The sequence below is a fragment of the Triturus cristatus genome, chromosome 11 (assembly GCF_964204655.1).
Source record: "Triturus cristatus chromosome 11, aTriCri1.1, whole genome shotgun sequence".
NCBI lineage: Eukaryota > Metazoa > Chordata > Amphibia > Caudata > Salamandridae > Triturus > Triturus cristatus.
Genome location: NC_140594.1, coordinates 703221677 through 703241904, shown reverse-complemented (window position 1 = coordinate 703241904; position 20228 = coordinate 703221677).

The following is a 20228-nucleotide window of genomic DNA, read 5'->3' as shown; positions in this document are numbered from 1 at the left end:
ACTGGGTGTCGGAGCAGGACCCATCTCCGACAGCCACCAAAGATCTGACACGGGCGGGGTGCTCTTGCCAAAAAAGATAACCTCTGTCTTGTTGGCATTAAGTTTTAATTTATTAGCGTTCATCCAGTGGGCGATGTCTTGAAGACAGCCTTTGAATTTAGAAAAGGACTCTTGCGTGATCTCGGAATACGGAAAAACCAGCTGTGTGTCATCGGCATATGAAATTGCCTTGACACCCCAGTTGGCAATTAGCGTAAAGAGAGGAGCAAGGTAGATATTGAACAGAAGGGGGCTTAAAGCCGACCCCTGCGGGACTCCACAGCCAAGGGGCTTGGGTGATGACGAGATTGTTCCAAGTGCCACCTTCTGGGTTCTCTGAGATAGATAGGAGTGTACCCAATCCAGCGCCTTATCCTTAATTCCTATCTCGGCCAGCCGGCTGAGTAGTCTGGCGTGGTCCACCGTATCGAAGGCGGCCGACAGATCCAGGAGTACCAGCATAGCTGAGTTCCCAGCATCCATCGACCACCTGACTGACTCGGCAACCTCAATAAGCGCTGTTTCCGTGCTAAAGCCGGGCCGGAAGCCAGACTGTGTTTCATGGAGAATTTTGTTTACTTCTACAAATTTACTCAGCTGGCGTTGTATAACTTTTTCCAACATTTTTCCCGGGGCGGCTAATAGGGATATCGGGCGGAGATTAGTGAGATCTTCCGGGTCCCCGTTAGGCTTTTTCTTTAAGGGCAGGAGGGTAGCATGTTTCCATGCATCCGGAAATATGCCCGAAGCAATGGAGGAGTTCCAGATATGATGAAGTGTAGGAGTTACGAAGTCGGCTATAGAACTCCATAATTTTGCAGGGCAGGGGTCGTCGGGGGAACCAGATTTACATCGGAACAATTCTTGCCGTACCTCACTCACGGGGATATTAAGAAACTGGGTGAAAGTCTCACTTAGCTCGCTCTTATTCGCGCGGTCCTGTTTCACTGTTATTATTTCTGGACCAAAGGAGTCGTAGACCTTTTTAATTTTTTGATCAAAGAACTCAGATATTTGCTCGCAAAGCATAATTGTTGGAGCAACCTCCCTCTCAATGCACTTAGGTTTAAAAAAAGACTGTACTATTTTGAAAATCTGTTTACTAGACTGTTCTGCCTGTAGAATCGAGTCTGCATAAAAACATTTTTTATTTTTCTTAATAGCTTTCCGTAGATTTTTAGAGGCTTCTTTGTACCTAATCTTTTCCTCCAGACCATAGTTGACCCTCCAGAGTCTCTCCAGCTTTTTGCAAGCTGATTTCTCTGTTCTTAACGCCTGCGAAAACCAGGGTGCTGAGGGAGAGTCTCTTTTCGATAGTGCACGGGAGGCTGGCGCAATAGAGGAAACCATTTTTCCAACCCACTCGTTAAAGAGTTGAGCATCAGTATTGGCGTTGTTTGTCAGGGATGGGGTAGTCTTCTCCAGGACAGGGCCCATAGTCTCGGGGATCAGCTTCTTCCATTGTCTTTTTAGGAAGTAGCATTTACTGGATGCAAAAATGTCGTGCGCCAAGTTCAGTGTGAAAGGGACAAGTGAGTGATCTGACCAGGTCAGAGGAAGTGGATCCTCGGACAGCACATTTTTGATATTCGAAAAGATAAGATCAATAGTATGGCCCCCCCTATGTGTAGGGCCCTCATTGATCAGTCTAAGGCTGGCCGTGCTTAAAGTAGCTCTGAGTAGCTCTGCCATGGCACAGACGGATTTATCCATGTGGATGTTAAAGTCACCTACCACAATAAAATGGGGGTGGAGGAGCGAGCTCTGAACAATCATGTCCAGTAGGGTAGATAAGTTAGAATCTGCGCCGCCCGGTGGGCGATAAATCACCAGTCCTGCTAATGAAAGCTGAGAACTTGCCTGAAAGCAGAAATGGAGGCCTTCAATTCCTTGAGTAGTCGTAGGTGCTGAGGAGGTTAGTCTTAAGTGCTCTTTAAAAATGATCGCTACGCCACCGCCTCTTTTTGACCCAGGGCGGTTGGCGAGGCATATTTTAAATCCCAAAGGGACTGCCAATGCAATGGAGGTCAGGTTGTCTTCCTTCAACCATGTTTCTGTTAAAAACAAGATATCCCATTCCTGTTCTTCAAGTAGCAGCCAGACATCAACAGCATGTTTGGCCAGGGATCTACAATTCAGTAGTCCGGCTCTAATGCCTATCTGAAGTGGAGATTTGGGAGTAGGAAGCCTCACCGAATTTACATTGCCAAAAACTGACTCACAAATGTTACAACTCTGAGGAGGGGCGAAGGTTAGAGGGTCAGTAGAGTGCGGACAGCATTTAGAAGGGGGAGCCAGAGCCTTTAAGGCCTCACCAGACCACACTATCCTTTCACCCAGAGATCCCTCGCCAGCAGCATGTCTGACCCCGGCCGCGGTCTGGTCGCGGACGGGCGCAGACGGGCTTGCCTTAGGCGCGCCTTCGGCACGCAAACGGCGCCCCCGCTGCGCCCGTCCGCTGCGCTTCCGGTGGAAACACATGATAAATAGTGGTGGAGGTAGGGGTGTGGCCTGTCAGGTGGTGGGCGTGGCCTGCGTGTCCCAGGGCAGGGCGTCCACTCGAGACAGTATCCCTTGGCAGAGGGGGATGGAGGTAGGAAAGTTGTCAATCACCTTGCATACACTCACAAAAAAGTAAAATAAAGTTTTAAAATCACTTTAATTTACACAGTAAGACAATTTTTAAAAACGCTAGCTCGACTCTCCCGGCTTCCGCCTCAGGAGGTCCAAGTGTTCTGCCTCGCGCTAGGAATGGCGCGCTATTTAAGCGTTCGTTGTCTAAAAGGGGGCGTGGCCTGTCAGGTGGTGGGCGTGGCCTGCGTGTCCCAGGGCAGGGCGTCCACTCGAGACAGTATCCCTTGGCAGAGGGGGATGGAGGTAGGAAAGTTGTCAATCACCTTGCATACACTCACAAAAAAGTAAAATAAAGTTTTAAAATCACTTTAATTTACACAGTAAGACAATTTTTAAAAACGCTAGCTCGACTCTCCCGGCTTCCGCCTCAGGAGGTCCAAGTGTTCTGCCTCGCGCTAGGAATGGCGCGCTATTTAAGCGTTCGTTGTCTAAAAAGGGGCGTGGCCTGTCAGGTGGTGGGCGTGGCCTGCGTGTCCCAGGGCAGGGCGTCCACTCGAGACAGTATCCCTTGGCAGAGGGGGATGGAGGTAGGAAAGTTGTCAATCACCTTGCATACACTCACAAAAAAGTAAAATAAAGTTTTAAAATCACTTTAATTTACACAGTAAGACAATTTTTAAAAACGCTAGCTCGACTCTCCCGGCTTCCACCTCAGGAGGTCCAAGTGTTCTGCCTCGCGCTAGGAATGGCGCGCTATTTAAGCGTTCGTTGTCTAAAAAGGGGCGTGGCCTGTCCGGTGGTGGGCGTGGCCTACGTGTCCCAGGGCAGGGCGTCCACTCGAGACAGTATCCCTTGGCAGAGGGGGATGGAGGTAGGAAAGTTGTCAATCACCTTGCATACACTCACAAAAAAGTAAAATAAAGTTTTAAAATCACTTTAATTTACACAGTAAGACAATTTTTAAAAACGCTAGCTCGACTCTCCCGGCTTCCGCCTCAGGAGGTCCAAGTGTTCTGCCTCGCGCTAGGAATGGCGCGCTATTTAAGCGTTCGGTGTCTAAAAAGGGGCGTGGCCTGTCAGGTGGTGGGCGTGGCCTGCGTGTCCCAGGGCAGGGCGTCCACTCGAGACAGTATCCCTTGGCAGAGGGGGATGGAGGTAGGAAAGTTGTCAATCACCTTGCATACACTCACAAAAAAGTAAAATAAAGTTTTAAAATCACTTTAATTTACACAGTAAGACAATTTTTAAAAACGCTAGCTCGACTCTCCCGGCTTCCGCCTCAGGAGGTCCAAGTGTTTTGGAGCAGAATGGTTCCCCCCAGGGTGTTTGCTTCTTACGGACCGATCCGTCATGGATCTCGTAGTAGCACAATTAAATATAGGTGCAGGGGAAGTATGATCAAGATGATTACGCCCAGGGAGACTTGGATTAAATTGGGTGGAAGGACCCTGGGAGGGGGGATCGTCTAGCAGAGCCTCAGCTGGAGAGCCACCAAGTGAAGGTAGTAATGAATTATCGGGAGAAGGAATGGTCATAATAGCTCCCAAGGATGATCGCTTCCCTATTGAGGGATCTAAGGAAAGCCTTCGTTCTGTGGCAGCAATCTCGTAAGCAAGGACATTACTGGCTCGCGTAATAAAATTGTCCAGAGTCCCTACAACATTGCTGCCCTTAGGGGCCAACCTCAACAGGCCAGTAGCCATTGCTTATTTCCTGTAAAGAACACACAAACCACGGGATATGTCCAGTCCAGCCACGAACAGTCTCGAACGGCCTCAAACGGCCCGCTCTTTGCCCGGTCTTCGCCCCGGGCTGCGTCCCGCGCGCGTCCCGCTAGCGCGTATGAGCGGGAAGCTTAAAGCAGATGGGAGGTCTGAAAGGAGGCGGGGCCGGGAAGAGGAGGCAGGTGTGCTGGGTGGAGCGATTGACAAGCACCCTGGTCCTCGCAGTCCCGGCGATTAGAACCCCTCTGGCGGCCTCAGCAAGTTCAGCGCAGTGTCCCCGACAAACAGGTAGGTCCGGTAGGGAAAGAACAAACTCCAAGGCGTCCCACAGTCAAGGGCAGCGGGCGGCTCCCGCGAAGCGGGGGCCGCGAGAAGTAATGAAGCAGATGGAGGCGGGCCGGGAAGAGGAGGCAGGTGTGCTGGGTGGAGCGATTGACAAGCACCCTGGTCCTCGCAGTCCCGGCGATTAGAACCCCTCTGGCGGCCTCAGCAAGTTCAGCGCAGCGTCCCCGACAAACAGGTAGGTCCGGTAGGGAAAGAACAAACTCCAAGGCGTCCCACAGTCAAGGGCAGCGAGCAGCGCCCGCCAAGCGGGGGCCGCGAGAAGTAATGAAGCAGATGGAGGCGGGGCCGGGAAGAGGAGGCAGGTGTGCTGGGTGGAGCGATTGACAAGCACCCTGGTCCTCACAGTCCCGGCGATTAGAACCCCTCTGGCGGCCTCAGCAAGTTCAGCGCAGCGTCCCCGACAAACAGGTAGGTCCGGTAGGGAAAGAACAAACTCCAAGGCGTCCCACAGTCAAGGGCAGCGAGCGGCGCCCCTAATAAGCAACTAGAGTGCTAACATTCCGAATTTATGGCAAATGTGTGACACATCTGAATGCCTTCTTGATGGAATCAAAGTAAAAAACCTGAAAGTATTTCCTACTGAGGAGACTGCAGTAAATGAGGAAATTAGGAAACTTCATTACAAATAAGTCTCCCAAGATGGCCACCAGAGACAAAAGAGCCCAAATGTAGCACAAATATCACCCAGAGGTAGCCCAAGTATAGCCCAATAACAGAATGTCACAGAGTGTTCTAAAGAACAACGAGAGCGCTAACAGTCTTACTCATGACAAAAGTATGGCACACCTGAAGCCATCTTGATTGGAATAAAGTGGTAACTCTTAAAACATTTAATTTAAAAAGGATTATTAGGGGGAGAGGAGGTCTGCCACTCTCTCACAAGGATGATGTCATCAGTGATGTCATTTGAGATGTCATGAGTGATGTCACTGACCATGTCGTGAGTGATGTAATATGTGACGTCATCAGCAGTGCATTGCGGGCGCGCGAGTTATAGTTAGCTGAACTAACTATAACGGGGGAATTTCAATGGTTTTGTATGAGTGAAAAGTCCAGCTAACTATAACGCCCCTGAAACCTATGGTTTTTTCAGTGAATTTCTAAGGTTTTTTAAATGCTAATTCCTAACTATAACGTGCCTGAAACCTAAGGTTGTAACTGAGTCTGACTAACCAGTCCTAGAGCCAGTGCTATGTTAAAAGACACTCAGAATACAGTGAAAACACCTACATACACTAGGGAACACTATGCGTTGGGGTCCCCCTGTGATTAGCATGACATCCTCTGTAAGCCCCTCGTATATAATAGGGCAGGGGATTAAACTACCTCTTAAAACGCGCCACAGGGCGTGTTTGCACACGTCACTTCAGGCCCCGTCCCCTCCCTTCCCCACTGTGTAAACACGCCCTGTGGCCGTTTTAAGTTGGGAGATTAAGTCCCCTTGAATCCTGAGAGTCCCTAGGGTCCAACTAGACCACTAGGGGGTATATTAACAACAAATCGCGTTGCACATCGCAATTCCCGCTTAGCGCGATTTGGAATATCGCCGCCTATCGCTGGTTTACATCGCCGTGTTAGCGGCATATTTACAATGCCTTGCTCACAGGCGATGTACAAACCTGCGATAGATGGCGATATTCTTCATTAGCGTGTGAAATCAAGCAATGATTTCACACAGTAATGAAAGGCTTAATAATAGGGGAGTGTGGACGTAACCAAAGAATCCACCTCCCATTCAAAACATGCCTAAGTCAAGTTTTGACCAGGCGTAAGGATCCGGCGTAAACCGCGATTAGCGCGGCTTCCATCATCGCTTTGTGGTTCCAGGGCCACGTTGTAAATAACGTGCTGTCCTGTTCGGGACCTTTTTTCATGGTGTTACGGTAAGGTACGCCTACTGTGCATCTCATTAGCGATGTATATCGCTAAGATGCGTGGCGTTACAAAAACGCAGCTAACATGCGCTAATGCATGTTAGCGCCGCCTTGTTAATAGGCCGATGAAATTATCGCCGCTTTGGTGGCAAAAAGTGCTGCTAAAGCGGTGATAATGACCTTGTAAATATGCCCTCAAGTACCTCCAGTAAGTGCCACAGAGCTGCGTTGCAGAGAGATGTAAAAAGGGGCACGGCCTAGACCACCTCTCTGCAACGCAGCGCAGTGGCGCTTACTGGAAGCACCTGGTGGGCTAGTTGGCCCCCAAGGTCCCGCAGGATTGAAGGGGAATTATTTCCATAACTTAAAACGTGCCACAGGGCTTGTTTGCACACGTTAACTCAGGCCCCGTCCCCTCCCTTCACCACTGTGTAAACTCGCCCTGTGGCCATTTTTAGTTGGGAGATTAAGTTCATTTGAATCCTGAGGGTCCCTAGGGTCCAACTAGCCCACTAGGTACCTCCAGTAAGCACCACAGAGCTGCGTTGCAGAGAGGTGTAAAAAGTGGCACGGCCTGGACCACCTCTCTGCAACGCAGCTCAGTGGCACTTACTGGAAGCACCTGGTGGGCTAGTTAGCCCCCAGGGGCCCTCAGGATTGAAGGGGAATTATTTCCCCAACTTAAAACGCGCCATAGGGCGTGTTTGCACACATCACCTCAGGCCCCGTCCCCTCCCTTCCCCACTGTGTAAACACGCCCTGTGGCCATTTTAAGTTGGGAGATTAAGACCCCTTGAATCCTGAGGGTCCCTAGGGGCAAAATAGCCCACTAGGTACGTCCAGTAAGCGCCATTGCAGAGAGGTGTAAAAAGGGGCACGGGCTGCACCACCTCTCTGCAACGCAGAGCAGTGACCCTTACTGGCAGCACCTGGTGGGCTAGTTGGCCCCCAGGGTCCCTCAGGATTTAAAGGGAATTATTTCCCCAACTTAAAACGCACCACAGGGCGTGTTTGCACACGTCACCTCAGGTCCCATCCCCTCCCTTCACCACTGTGTAAACGCACCCTGTGGCCATTCTAAGTTGAGAGATTAAGTCCCCTTGAATCCTAAGGGTCCCTAGGGTCAAACTAGCCCACTAGGTACCTCCAGTAAGCGCCACAGAGCTGCGTTGCATAGAGGTGTATAAAGGGGCATGGCTTCAGAACACCTGTCTGCAACGCAGCTCCCTGGCGCATACTGGATATACCTGTTGGGCTAGTTGGCTCTCAGGGACCCTCAGTATTGAAGGGGAATTAATTCCCCAACTTACACCTGGCCAGGGGGCGCGTTTGCTGCAAGGAGGGGGCGTGGCCTCCGGCGCGATGCCAGTCTTTTATTTATTTTATTTTTTTAAGAAGGAGGGCTGTGTGGCCCCCCTTCTTTTTCTAATTTATTGGCCCTGGGGACCCCATCCCCCAGGGCCTGCACCCTAATTTTTTTGGTGAAAAAAATTAATTTGGAAGGGGGCCAAGTGGTCCCCCTCCCAAGGCCTTAATCGGCCCTGGGGACCCCAACCCCCGGGTCATGGCCTTTTTTAAAAAAATGTAATTCTTTAGGAGGGGCTGCGTTGCCCCCCTCCTCAGGCCACTTATGGCCCCAGGGACCCCATCCCCCGGGGCCGGCCTTTGTTTTATATTATTAAAAAAATATATATATGTATAGAAACACCTAGGACATGCTGGACAAACCGTATGTACCTATCACCATGACGATTTGCGTGATATTCATTAAAAGGTGATTATGCATACAATGAATCCACGTGGAATGTATTTACACCGCTAGTGAAGCTCTGACGTGTCTGACGCCCTACCGTGCCTAATCCCGGCACCCCCACCGGTGGGTACTCTCCAAGGAGACACCCTTGTCGTTTATTTATACAAACATGGGTAGCTATTGACGGGCACATTTAATACACACGCACACCAAGACATTCAAAGGGGATTCGACAAAAATTCGACCAAACTTTGCAAGAAACCCCCATCACGGTTAATAAAACACACATCCACCGCCGGATGTGTAATACTTTTTATTTTACTCTCTGGAAAGGAGACAAACCTCACTTGAGAGTCACAGCGTGCTCCTGGCTGAGCCGATTGCTGTGTTACACCCACCAGTGCCCGCCGAGTGCCACACACCTCTTTGTTGTATTCCACCAGCTAGTGCGTATGCTATGACACTCTCTAGCTCATGTGCACTGTAACATCACCCCGTGAATATGTCATGCCACACTTGCCTTCGCACGGGTTATATTGCCCCATCTAACGTGCCTTCCTCGATGCCTATGTTATAACGCACAGCGCTATGCCATACATATTACAATCTGGGATCCATATCTTTGTCACAGTGCATATGCAACGTTACACTCCCCAGCACATATTTTATATTACAACTTTAGAGACTAGTTAGGTTACACAACACTGCCCTGTGCATATTACACTCCAAGGCGCATATCGCATAGCACGCGCTAGTGCCGGTGCTATCTCGCGCTCTCCAATGAATCTGTCATTGCGCACAATGTATTGCATATTATATTTCACGCCCCGGTTCATCTTATATCACACTTTTTGGTGCATAGTTTATAACATATACTATATCTAGTTTTCATTTTTAATCGTGCTCTCAGGACTATGTTCTATATAACACTGCGTCCACCTACCCTTTTCATGGGCATTACATTTTGCGATGGGGTGTGGAGGGTCAAGGGGTGTTTCTGCCAAGTGAGCCCGGAGTCACAGTCACAAACATCATCTTCTACCTGAATAAAAGTGAGATTATGCTGCATACTTGTTCATATTTTAAGTAGTTCGCACAGACACACATTTTAAAAACAATGAAGTTCCTAATACCCACCTTCTCTGAACAGTTAGCTTGCTGCCCCATCCACCTCCTCCCTAATCTCTGTTGTGTAAATCCATGGACTAGCCGCCTCCCTCCTGCCATGCATGGTCTGATATGCTGCCACTGTCCTCCATTTAGCATGATGTACCAGTCCACTCCTCCTGCCCTCCATTGCCCAATTCTATGGCCCATCATTGACCTCCTGCTTAGCCTCTGTGCTTAGCTTGATGCCCATATTCTCCTTCCCCCTGCTCTCCGATGTCTGTTTGCATGCCCCTGCTCCATCCTTTTTGCCCACCATGTTCCATGGACCTGCCACTCCTATCTACTCTAAGTGTTCTGTTGAGCTGCCACTCCCCTCCCACCTGCCTAGCATTGTCAGATGACTGTAACCTGTCCCTGCCACCTCCGCCCTGCCTGTCCACATGCCATGCCCCTATCCCCTTCCTCCTGTTCTCCATGGTCCATTTTACCGCCACACCCTTCTGCCCTCCCTGGTCTGTTGTGCTGCAACTGCTCCTCCTGCCTGCCCCGCGCGGTCTGTTGTGAGGCCCCTTCCCCTGAACTCTCTTGTCTGTGCCCAGGTCCTGACCCTCCATTCTATCCTCCATGGTACTTTGTGCATGCCCCTGCACCATCCTTCTTGCCCATCATAGCCATTGTGCTGCCACTAACCTTCCCGCTTGCCATGCATGGTCTTCTGTGCTGCCATGGACCCTCCCACCTTCCCTGTGTGGTCAGCTAGCTGCCCCTGACCCCCTCCCACCTTCCCTCCATGGTCTGTGTGTATGCCATCATAGTCTCACTGTTGCTCTCCATGGTGTGTCTTGTTTCTAGTGCCCATCCTGCCTGACCTCCATGGTCATCATGCTGCTCCTGCCCTTCCCCCTTGCCCCCAACCCTCTGTTTCCATGTGCAGATCCCTATTTCCTCCCTCCTGGCGTGTCTTTTCCATTGTAATGCCCCTGATCCGTCCCTCCTGCCCTTTATGGTCTGTTATGCTGCAGCTTTCTCTCCTGTCTGCCCATTATGGTCAGATAGCTACCATTGCCTCTTTCCCCTCTGTTCTCTGTTGTCCATGTGCATTGTCCTGTCCCCTCCCTATTGCTTTCTATGGAATGTTGTGCTGCACTCCCGTCCAGCATGCCCTGTGTGGTGTATTGTGCTGCTGCAAACCCTGATACCTGCCCTGTAGGGTCAGTTTGGTGCACCTCTCCATGTCTCTCCTGTCCTCTGTTATCCGAGTCCATGTCCCTACCCCAATTCCTCCTGCCTACCATGATCCAATGTACCATACTTGCGAACACTTTGAACTTGGTAAGAGGGAGATTTTGAAAAAAAACTGGGGTATTGATTTTCCCCTTTGAGTTACATTGAAAAAGAGGAGATTGTAGACAGAAGACAGATCAAATAAAGCCCATTTGAGCTTAAAAACATTGGACGTTTCCTGGCTGAAACAGGTCTGTTGGCATGTATGGTTGTACTACCACTGCCTCTTCCTTCTGCCCACAATGGTCTATTATATTGCCACAACCTCTCTTGCCAGTCCTGTATTGTTGGTTTGTTGCCCCTGCCCCCCTTTCTAATGCCCTCTATAGTCTGTTGTGCTGCCACTGCCCTTCCTGCCTGCCCAGTGTGGTCAAATTGTTGCCTCTGCACTCTCCTACCTGCCCTTCAATTTTCAGAGTCCGTGCCCCTGGCCTCTGACTCTCAACAGTATCCCAATGAACAACTAGATTGCTAACATTCTATATTTATTACAAAAGTGTGGAACGACTGAAGTCATCTTGATGTAATCAAAACTGTAATACCTAGAGCATTTACTTTAGAACTTACATATATGAGAGGGTCTTATTTGCATCAAAATTATGGTTAGTGCTCTAAAAAACCTAAAATGAGGACATATTTTCTGAGTTTTCAAATAGCGACAAAGAACTTTAAAATTATTTGTAATCTTTATGTTTTTTTATCCAGTTGACCACTTGATTAAATGTTGCACTTAGGGGCGAGGATGTGGTGTTACTTCCAGAGCTGCAGACTTTGCAACTGGGGAACCAGGTTGGAGTTTCTGCTTCAGCTCAACATTCTGTGATTCTGGTCAAATCACTTAATCTCCCCATGTCTACAACCAAAATGAATTTGATCTTGTGTGATGTAACCAATGCTCATGTAAAGCACTCCAATACCTGACAAGTCTGCACTATATAAAACTGCAAATACACAGAAAAGAAGTGTTTTGCACACTTCTGTCGTTGGGCTACATGTGGGCTACATCTGGGTGATATTTGTGCTGCATTTGGGCTCTTTTGTCTCTGGTGGCCATCTTGGGAGATGTATTTGTTATGAAGTTTCCTAATTTCCTCATTTACTGCAGTCTCCTCAGTAGGAAATGCTTTCAGTTTTTTAATTTGATTCCATCAAGAAGGGTTTCAGATATGTCACACATTTGCCATAAATTCTGAATGTTAGCACTCTAGTTGCTCATTAGATCACTGTAGTAAAGCTGCTGCTCACCACGGAAGTCTGCTGCTGGTATTAAAAGTGCATGTTTCAGTTTGCATATCAGAATTTTTTCATGAAATAGAAGAGGATTTGAGAAGTCACTCAAAACGTGCCCTAATTTTTCTTTCTTCAGCACTAATCATAAGTTCTATGGCAAAATGAACCCCCTCATTGTGTTCCTTTTAAAATTAAAATGTTTTAAGTGTTACCAGTTTATTCCAATTCAAGATGGCTTCAGGTGTGCCATACTTTTGTCATAACTAACACTGTTAGCGCTCTAGTTGTTCGTTAGAACACTCTGGGACATTCTGTCATTGGGCTATACTTGGGCTACATCTGGGTGATATTTGGGCTACATTTGGGCTCTTTTGTCTCTGGTGGCCATCTTGGGAGATTTATTTGTTATGAAGTTTCCTAATTTCCTCATTTACTGCAGTCTCCTCAGTAGGAAATACTTTCAGTTTTTTACTTTGGTTCCATCAAGAAGACATTCAGATGTGTCACACATTTGCCATAAATTCTGAATGTTAGCACTCTAGTTGCTCATTAGATCACTGTAGTAAAGCTACTGCTCACCAGGGAAGTCTGCTGCTGGTATTCAAAGTGCATGTTTCAGTCTGCATGTCAGAATTTTTTTATGAAATAGAAGAGGATTTGAGAAGTCAAAATGTGCCCTAATTTTTCTTTCTGCATCACTAGTCATAATTTCTATGGCAAAATGGACCCCCTCATTAAGTTCCTTTGTAAATTAAATGTTTTAAGTGTTACCACTTTATTCCAATCAAGATGGCTTCAGGTGTGCCATAATTTTGTCATAAGTAAGACTGTTAGCGCTCTAGTTGTTCGTTAGAACACTCTGGGACGTTCTGTCATTGGGCTATACTTGGGCTACATCTGGGTAATATTTGTGCTACATTTGGGCTCTTATGTCTCTGGTGGCTATTTTGGGAGACTTATTTGTCATGAAGTTTACTAATTTCCTCATTTACTACAGTCTCCTCAGTAGGAAATACTTTCAGTTTTTTACTTTAATTCCATCAAGAAGGCATTCAGATGTGTCACACATATGCCATAAATTCAGAATGTTAGCACTCTAGTTGCTTATTAGATCACTGTAGTAAAGCTACTGCTCACCAGGGAAGTCTGCTGCTGGTATTGAAAGTGCATGTTTCAGTCTGCATGTCAGACTTTTTTAATGAAATAGAAGAGGATTTGAGAAGTCACTCAAAATGTGCCCTAATTTTTCTTTCTGCAGCACTAATCATACTTTCAATGGCAAAATGAACCCCCTCATTGTGTTCCTTTTAAATTAAACTGCTCACTCTCTACTACTCACTCGCTACTACTCCCTACTACTCACTATCTACTACTCACTCTCTACTACTCTCTACTGCTACTCTCTACTACTCACTCTACTACTCTCTACTACTCTCTACCACTCACTCTCTACTACTCCACTACTCACTCTCTACCACTCTCTATTACTCTCTCTCTACTACTCCCCCTCTACTACTCACTCTACTACTCTCTACTACTCACTCTCTACTACTCTCTCTCAACTACTCACTCTCTACTACTCACTCTCAACTACTCTCTACTACTCACCCTCCACTACTCACTCTCTACTACTCGCTCTACTACTCTCTACTACTCACTCTCTACTTACTCTACTACTCTACTACTCTCTACTACTCTCTCTACTGCTCACTCTCTACTACTCACTCTCTATTACTCACTCTCTACTACTCTCTCTACTACTCACTCTCTACTACTCTCTACTACTCTCTACCACTCACTCTCTACTACTCTACTACTCACTCTCTACTACTCTCACTCTACTACTCAAGCTCTACTACTCACTCTACTACTCTCTACTACCCACTCTCTACTACTCTCTGTACTACTCACTCTCTACTACTCTCTACTACTCACTCTCTACTACTCACTCTCTACTACTCTCTACTACTCACTCTCCACTACGCACTCTCTACTACTCGCTCTCTCCTACTCTCTACTACTCACTCTACTACTCACTCTCTACTACTCTACTACTCTGTACTACTCTCTGTACTACTCACTCTCTACTACTCTCTCTACTACTTACTCTCTACTACTCTCTCCTACTCACTCTATACTGCACACTCTCTACTACTTGCTCTCTACTACTCGCTCTCTACTACTCTCTACTACTCACTCTACTACTCACTCTCTACTATTCCCTACTACTCATTCTACTACTCACTCTCTACTACTCTCGATGACTCACTCTCTACTACTCCACTACTCCCTACTACTCACTCTCTACTACTCACTCTCTACTATTCTACTACTCCCTATGACTCTCTCTCTACTACTCACTCTCTACTACTCACTCTCTGCTACTCTCTACTACTCACTCTCTACTACTCTCACTCTACTACTCACTCTCTACTACTCTCTACTACTCACTCTCTACTACTCTCTCTCTACTACTCTCTACTACTCACTCTACTACTCACTCTCTACTACTCGCTACTACTCTCTCGGCTACTCACTCTCTACCTCTCTCTCTACTACTCTCTACCTCTCTTCCTCTACCTCTCTACCTCTACATCACTACCTCTCTCTACCTCTCTCTACACGCACACATGTGCACATATATATATGCATATATATGCATAAACATTTATATGTATGTGTATATATATATATACATACATATATAAACATATATATAATCTGCATATCTATATAAATACAAATATAAATGCATGCATACATATACATATATGCATGCATATGCATGTTATGTACATGAAAGTTTGAAAAACACTAATAAAAGCAAAGCTAAAAAGCCACCTAATTATAAACAGAATTGCTTTAACTTAAACGAGGGTGAGACCTATTGCATTTTCAAAGATTGTTTACTTTGGTTCTTTCAAGAAGACATTCAGATGTGTCACACATTTGCTATAAATTCTAAATTCTAGCACTCTAGTTGCTCATTAGATCACTGTAGTAAAGCTACTGGTCACCAGGGAAGTCTGCTGCTGGTATTTAAAGTGCATGTTTCAGTCTGCATGTCAGAATTTTTTCATGAAACAGAAGAGACTTTGAGAAGTCAAAATGTGCCGTAATTTTTCTTTCTGCAGCACTAATCATAAATGCTGTGGCAAAAGGAATCCCCTCATTTTGTTCCTTTGCAAATTAAATGTTTTAAGTGTTACCACTTTATTCCAATCAAGATGGCTTCAGGTGTGCCATACTTTTATCATAAGTAAGACTTTTAGCGCACTAGTTGTTCTTTAGAACACTCTGGGACATTCTGTCATTGGGCTATACTTGGGCTACATCTGGGTGATATTTGTGCTACATTTGGGCTCTTTTGTCTCTGGTGGCCATCTTGGGAGACTTAGTTGTTATGAAGTTTCCTAATTTCCTCATTTTCTACAGTCTCCTCAGTAGGAATACTTTCAGTTTTTTACTTTGGTTCCATCAAGAAGGCATTCAGATTTGTCACACCTTTGCCATAAATTCAGAATGTTAGCACTCTAGTTGCTCATTAGATCACTGAAGTAAAGCTACTGCTCACCAGGGAAGTCTGCTGCTGGTATTGAAAGTGCATGTTTCAGTCTGCATGTCAGACTTTTTTAATGAAATAGAAGAGGATTTGAGAAGTCACTCAAAATGTGCCCTAATTTTTCTTTCTGCAGCACTAATCATACTTTCTATTGCAAAATGAGCCCCCTCAATTTTGTTCCTTTTTAAATTAAATGTTTTAAGAGTTACCACTTTATTCCAATCAAGATGGCTTCAGGTGTGCCATACGTTTGTCATAAGTAGGACTGTTAGCACTCTAGTTGTTCTTTGGAACACTCTGGGAAGCTGCAGTAGAACACAAAGGAATCAACTGACAACCTCTGCCCTTGTTGGATGTACATGTTTTACTGAGAATGTCAGACTTCATTCTCACATGACTGAGAAAGATAATGTGAATTTACAGAAAATATGCTCTCAGTTTAGCTTATAGATCACCTTCCAAACCTCTGTGGGAAAAGCATGAGAAAATAGTTTTCTCTCAAACATGATTCTTGATATCCCAGCAGAAGGCTTTTTCACATGGTAAGATCACCTTAGAACATACCACAATTCCTAAAATGAGTATGGTACCATCAACAAATGATTCATAATGCAACTAAAGTCTTAAAACCTTCTATTAACTGCAATGCTTTTTAATGAGGTGTTATTATGTATATTGGTCCGAAGATGGCTGCCAACACTTCTTGGATGAAGTGCTGACAGTCAATCAGATCTCACGAGATGTGTGGTTAGGCTCCGCTCAGATATATATGTGATTTTACTTTTGATTTTCTCAGGAACTACTGAACGGATTTACACCATTTAGGCAAAAGGCATGACTCTGAACCAAGGTCTACCTTTCTGCCAAATGTGGTGTAATTCCGTTCAGCAGTTCGGGCTGTAGCTACGACTAAAGGTCCCTAAGGAAAACTGCATGAGGAAAACACGTTTTGGGACCCCCCTTTTTTCTCGGCCCCCCTTGACGAATCACCCCGAGACTTTCAGGATAGGAGCGGACCGGAGCAGGCCACGAGTTTTGAAAAGTTCGTGAAGATTCGTCAACCGGCGCCAAAGTTATTCTAAATAGAATATTGCAGATTTCCTATGGATACTAGGTCCTAACTATGACTACCTACTGGCGACTGCCAGTAGGTAATATATATATATATATATATATATATATATATATATATATATATATATATTCACTGAAAAAACCATAGGTTTCACACACGTTATAGCTAGGAATTAGCATTTAAAAAACCTTGCAAATTCACTGAAAAAAACATAGGTTTCACACATGTTATAGTTAGCTGGACATTTCACTCGTAAAAAAAAAACAATGAGATTTCCTCGTTATAGTTAGTTCAGCTAACTATAACTCGCGCGCCCGCAATCCACTGCTGATGACGTCACATATTACATCACTCATGACATTACTCATGGCATCACTCATGACATCTCAAATGACATCACTGATGACATCACTGATGACATCATCCATTGAGTATGTGTTTCTGAACAATTTTAATATGTTTAATATATATAGGGAAAGGCCTGTTGAAGAATGAGTGGGTGTACAAGTGTGTGAATGGATGATTTTGTAGGTGTGTAACTGACTCTATAAGTGAGTCATTAAATGTATCTTACTGCAGACTAGTGACTAAACTGTGTAAATGTCTGTATGTGTCTGTATGTTGGTGTATAAGTGGCTGCATGGTTTTGTGAATAGCTATATGAGTGTCTATATGAGTTATTGATTGCTTGTCTCAGTATCTGTATGGGTTCCTGAGTGTTTGTGTGGGTAGGGTGTGTGTTACTCTGTGACTAGATGTGTGAGTGGGTGATTCTATGGGTGCATGGTTTTAAGAGTGCATCTGTGATGGACTGTATGGTAGAGTGAGTGTATGTATGGGTGTGTTTGTGATTGAATGTATATCTCAGTGGTACATTTGTAACTAACTACATATTTGAAAGGCAGTATATATGCGTGTAAGTGTATATAAGTGGGTAGATGTGAGAGTGTGTGATTGTGAGAGTGACTGTATGGATGAGTGTGTGCTTGTATCAATGATTCTATAAGAGCGTAAAAATGTGGTACTATTTTTATAATTAAGTGAACTTGAGTGTGTATAACCGCATAGGTGAGTAAATGGGAGTGTGATTATTTGCATGACTGACTAGGTGTGAGAGTACCTCTATGGATGATTGGTGGTGTGTGAGTGTCTATATAGGTGTATAAATGCATATGATAGTCTTGTATGGAGTGACTGTAAGTATGAGTGACTGTACAGGTGAATGAGTGGAGGTGTATGTAGACCTAAGAGTTAATAAGTGGGTATGTAGTTATTGGTATTGCAGTATGTATGGTTTTGAGAATGGAACTCTGAAATTTTGAGTCGGTGTATCAAAGGTTATATTAGGGTGTGAGAAGATGTGGTAATTTATCACATGGATGACATCATCAGTGATGTCATCAGTGATGTCATTTGAGATGTCATCAGTGATGTCATGAGTGTTGTCACTGACCATGTCATGAGTGATGTAATATGTGACGTCATCAGCAGTGGATTGCGGGCGCGCGAGTTATAGTTAGCTGAACTAACTATAATGGGGGAATTTCACTGGTTTTTTACGAGTGAAATGTCCAGATAACCATAACGTGTGTGAAACCTATGGTTTTTTCAGTGAATTTGCAAAGTTTTTTAAATGCTAATTCCTAACTATAACGTGTGTGAAACCTATGGTTTATTAAGTGAATTTGCAAGGTTTTTTAAATGCTAATTTATTAATGTATTATTATATTTTTTAAATATTTATCTTACATAGCTTCCTATGTATATAGTTATAGATTGTCTTTATCCTGTAATATGGAATGGCTCAGCTCTTTTTTTTTTTTTTATTTGGATAAAGTTGAACAGCATAGATAATATATTCTATAAACTTATAAACACATAACATTTTTTTATTTTTTTTTAAGTGTTTTTGACCATGCGCGCACCGTGTGCGCACGGTGCACGCATGCGTACGTGCTCCGTGTGCGCATGCATACGTGCTCCACATGCGCATGCGTACATCGTGCGTGCTCCGTACGCGCATGCTCCGTACGCGCATGCGCGCGTGCTCCATACGCGCACCGTGTGTGCACGGTGCGCGCACGGCAAGTCATGTGATTTAGAAACAACACTTTTCATTGGTTTATAGTATTTTTCAGGTCATGTGATTAAGAAAAAACACTTTTCATTGGTTTATAGTAGTTTCAGTTCCAGAAACTTCCAACACCACACCCACTCCCCTCATTATTTCTTCTGATTCCCTGGGAGAAGGAGCTGAGCAGCTTTTCCAGTGCTCCAGTACTTGAGAATGGCAGAGCAGCAGTCATCTTCTGGGAGTGAGCAGGAGACCCTTGTGAGACAGAGGAAACAGAAAGACTCTTTTATCTGGCAAGTTTTTAGATTTCCAGAGGGGCAGAAGAAGGTGAATGCTCCAAAAGTCACCTGCACTAGTTGTGGTGTTGTCTTATCAAGAGGAGATCCTAAAAAGAAATGCTCTTTTAGTATCTTCACTATGACCAGGCACATTAAAGGAGTACATCCTGTGGCTTTTGCTCGAGCTGCTAGAGAAAACCCTCCAGCAGCTCAGCTGAGCACATCCGCAGCAGCTCAGCCGAGCACATCATCGGCAGCTCAGCCGAGCACTTCATCTGCGGCGGCAGCTTCACCTGCTTCTGTTCCTCTGGATATACACCCTCTTTTCAAGAGGGTGCATATACGGTGCAATGCATGCAATGCTCTTCTCTCTTATGGGAACACCAGCATTCCCCTAAAAGAGAGCAAGATACAGCAGCACACATGCGGCACCCTATATTTTTTTTCATTTTTTTGTTCCTCAATTAACACAACGGCTCTTTTTAGAGCCACATAACATCTAAACACTTAAATTTGATTTTTAATTCTATTTTTTTAATGTTTTTTTTCCGCCGTGCGCGCACCGTGCGTGCACCTAGCGATGGTGCGCGCACGGTGCGCGCATGGTGTGCGCACCCCGTGATTTTTAACAAAAATTAAAATGTTTTTTTCACCCTTCAGGGCCCTTCAGGGACCCCCTGAAAAAAGCTAGCGGGTCAGGAACTCTGTACCATGCCCCCTTTTCACGTTCTCCACCTTTCTTTTTTACTGTCACACACAAAATGGCAGCCAACACTTCCTGATTTCGACCGATTTGAATGTTGACTGACATGAATCCACCAATCAGAATTACGCTTGCGCACGGCACGGTGCGTGCACGGTGCGCGTACGGTGCGTGCACGGTGCACGCTTATAGATATTTATGTGCTTTTAACTGCAATTTTCTCAGGAACTACTGAACAGATTGACACCTTATATGCAAAAGGCACATCCCTGACCTGAGGACTACCTCTTTGCCAAATTTCAAGTAATTCTGTTCAGCCGTTCGGGCTGTACCTTCGACTAAATGTCCTATGGGAACATGCGTGGGGAAAACGCGTTTTGGGACCCCCCTTTTTTCTCAGCCCCCCCTTGACGAATCACCCCGAGACTTTTAGGGTAGGAGCTGAGCGGAGCACCCCATTAGTTTTGAAAATTTCGCGAGGATTCATCAAACGGCGCCAAAGTAATTCAAAATAGAATTTTGAGATTTCCTATGGAAACTCGGTCCTAACTATAACTACCTACTGGCGACCGCCAGTAGATAATTATTTATATATATATATAT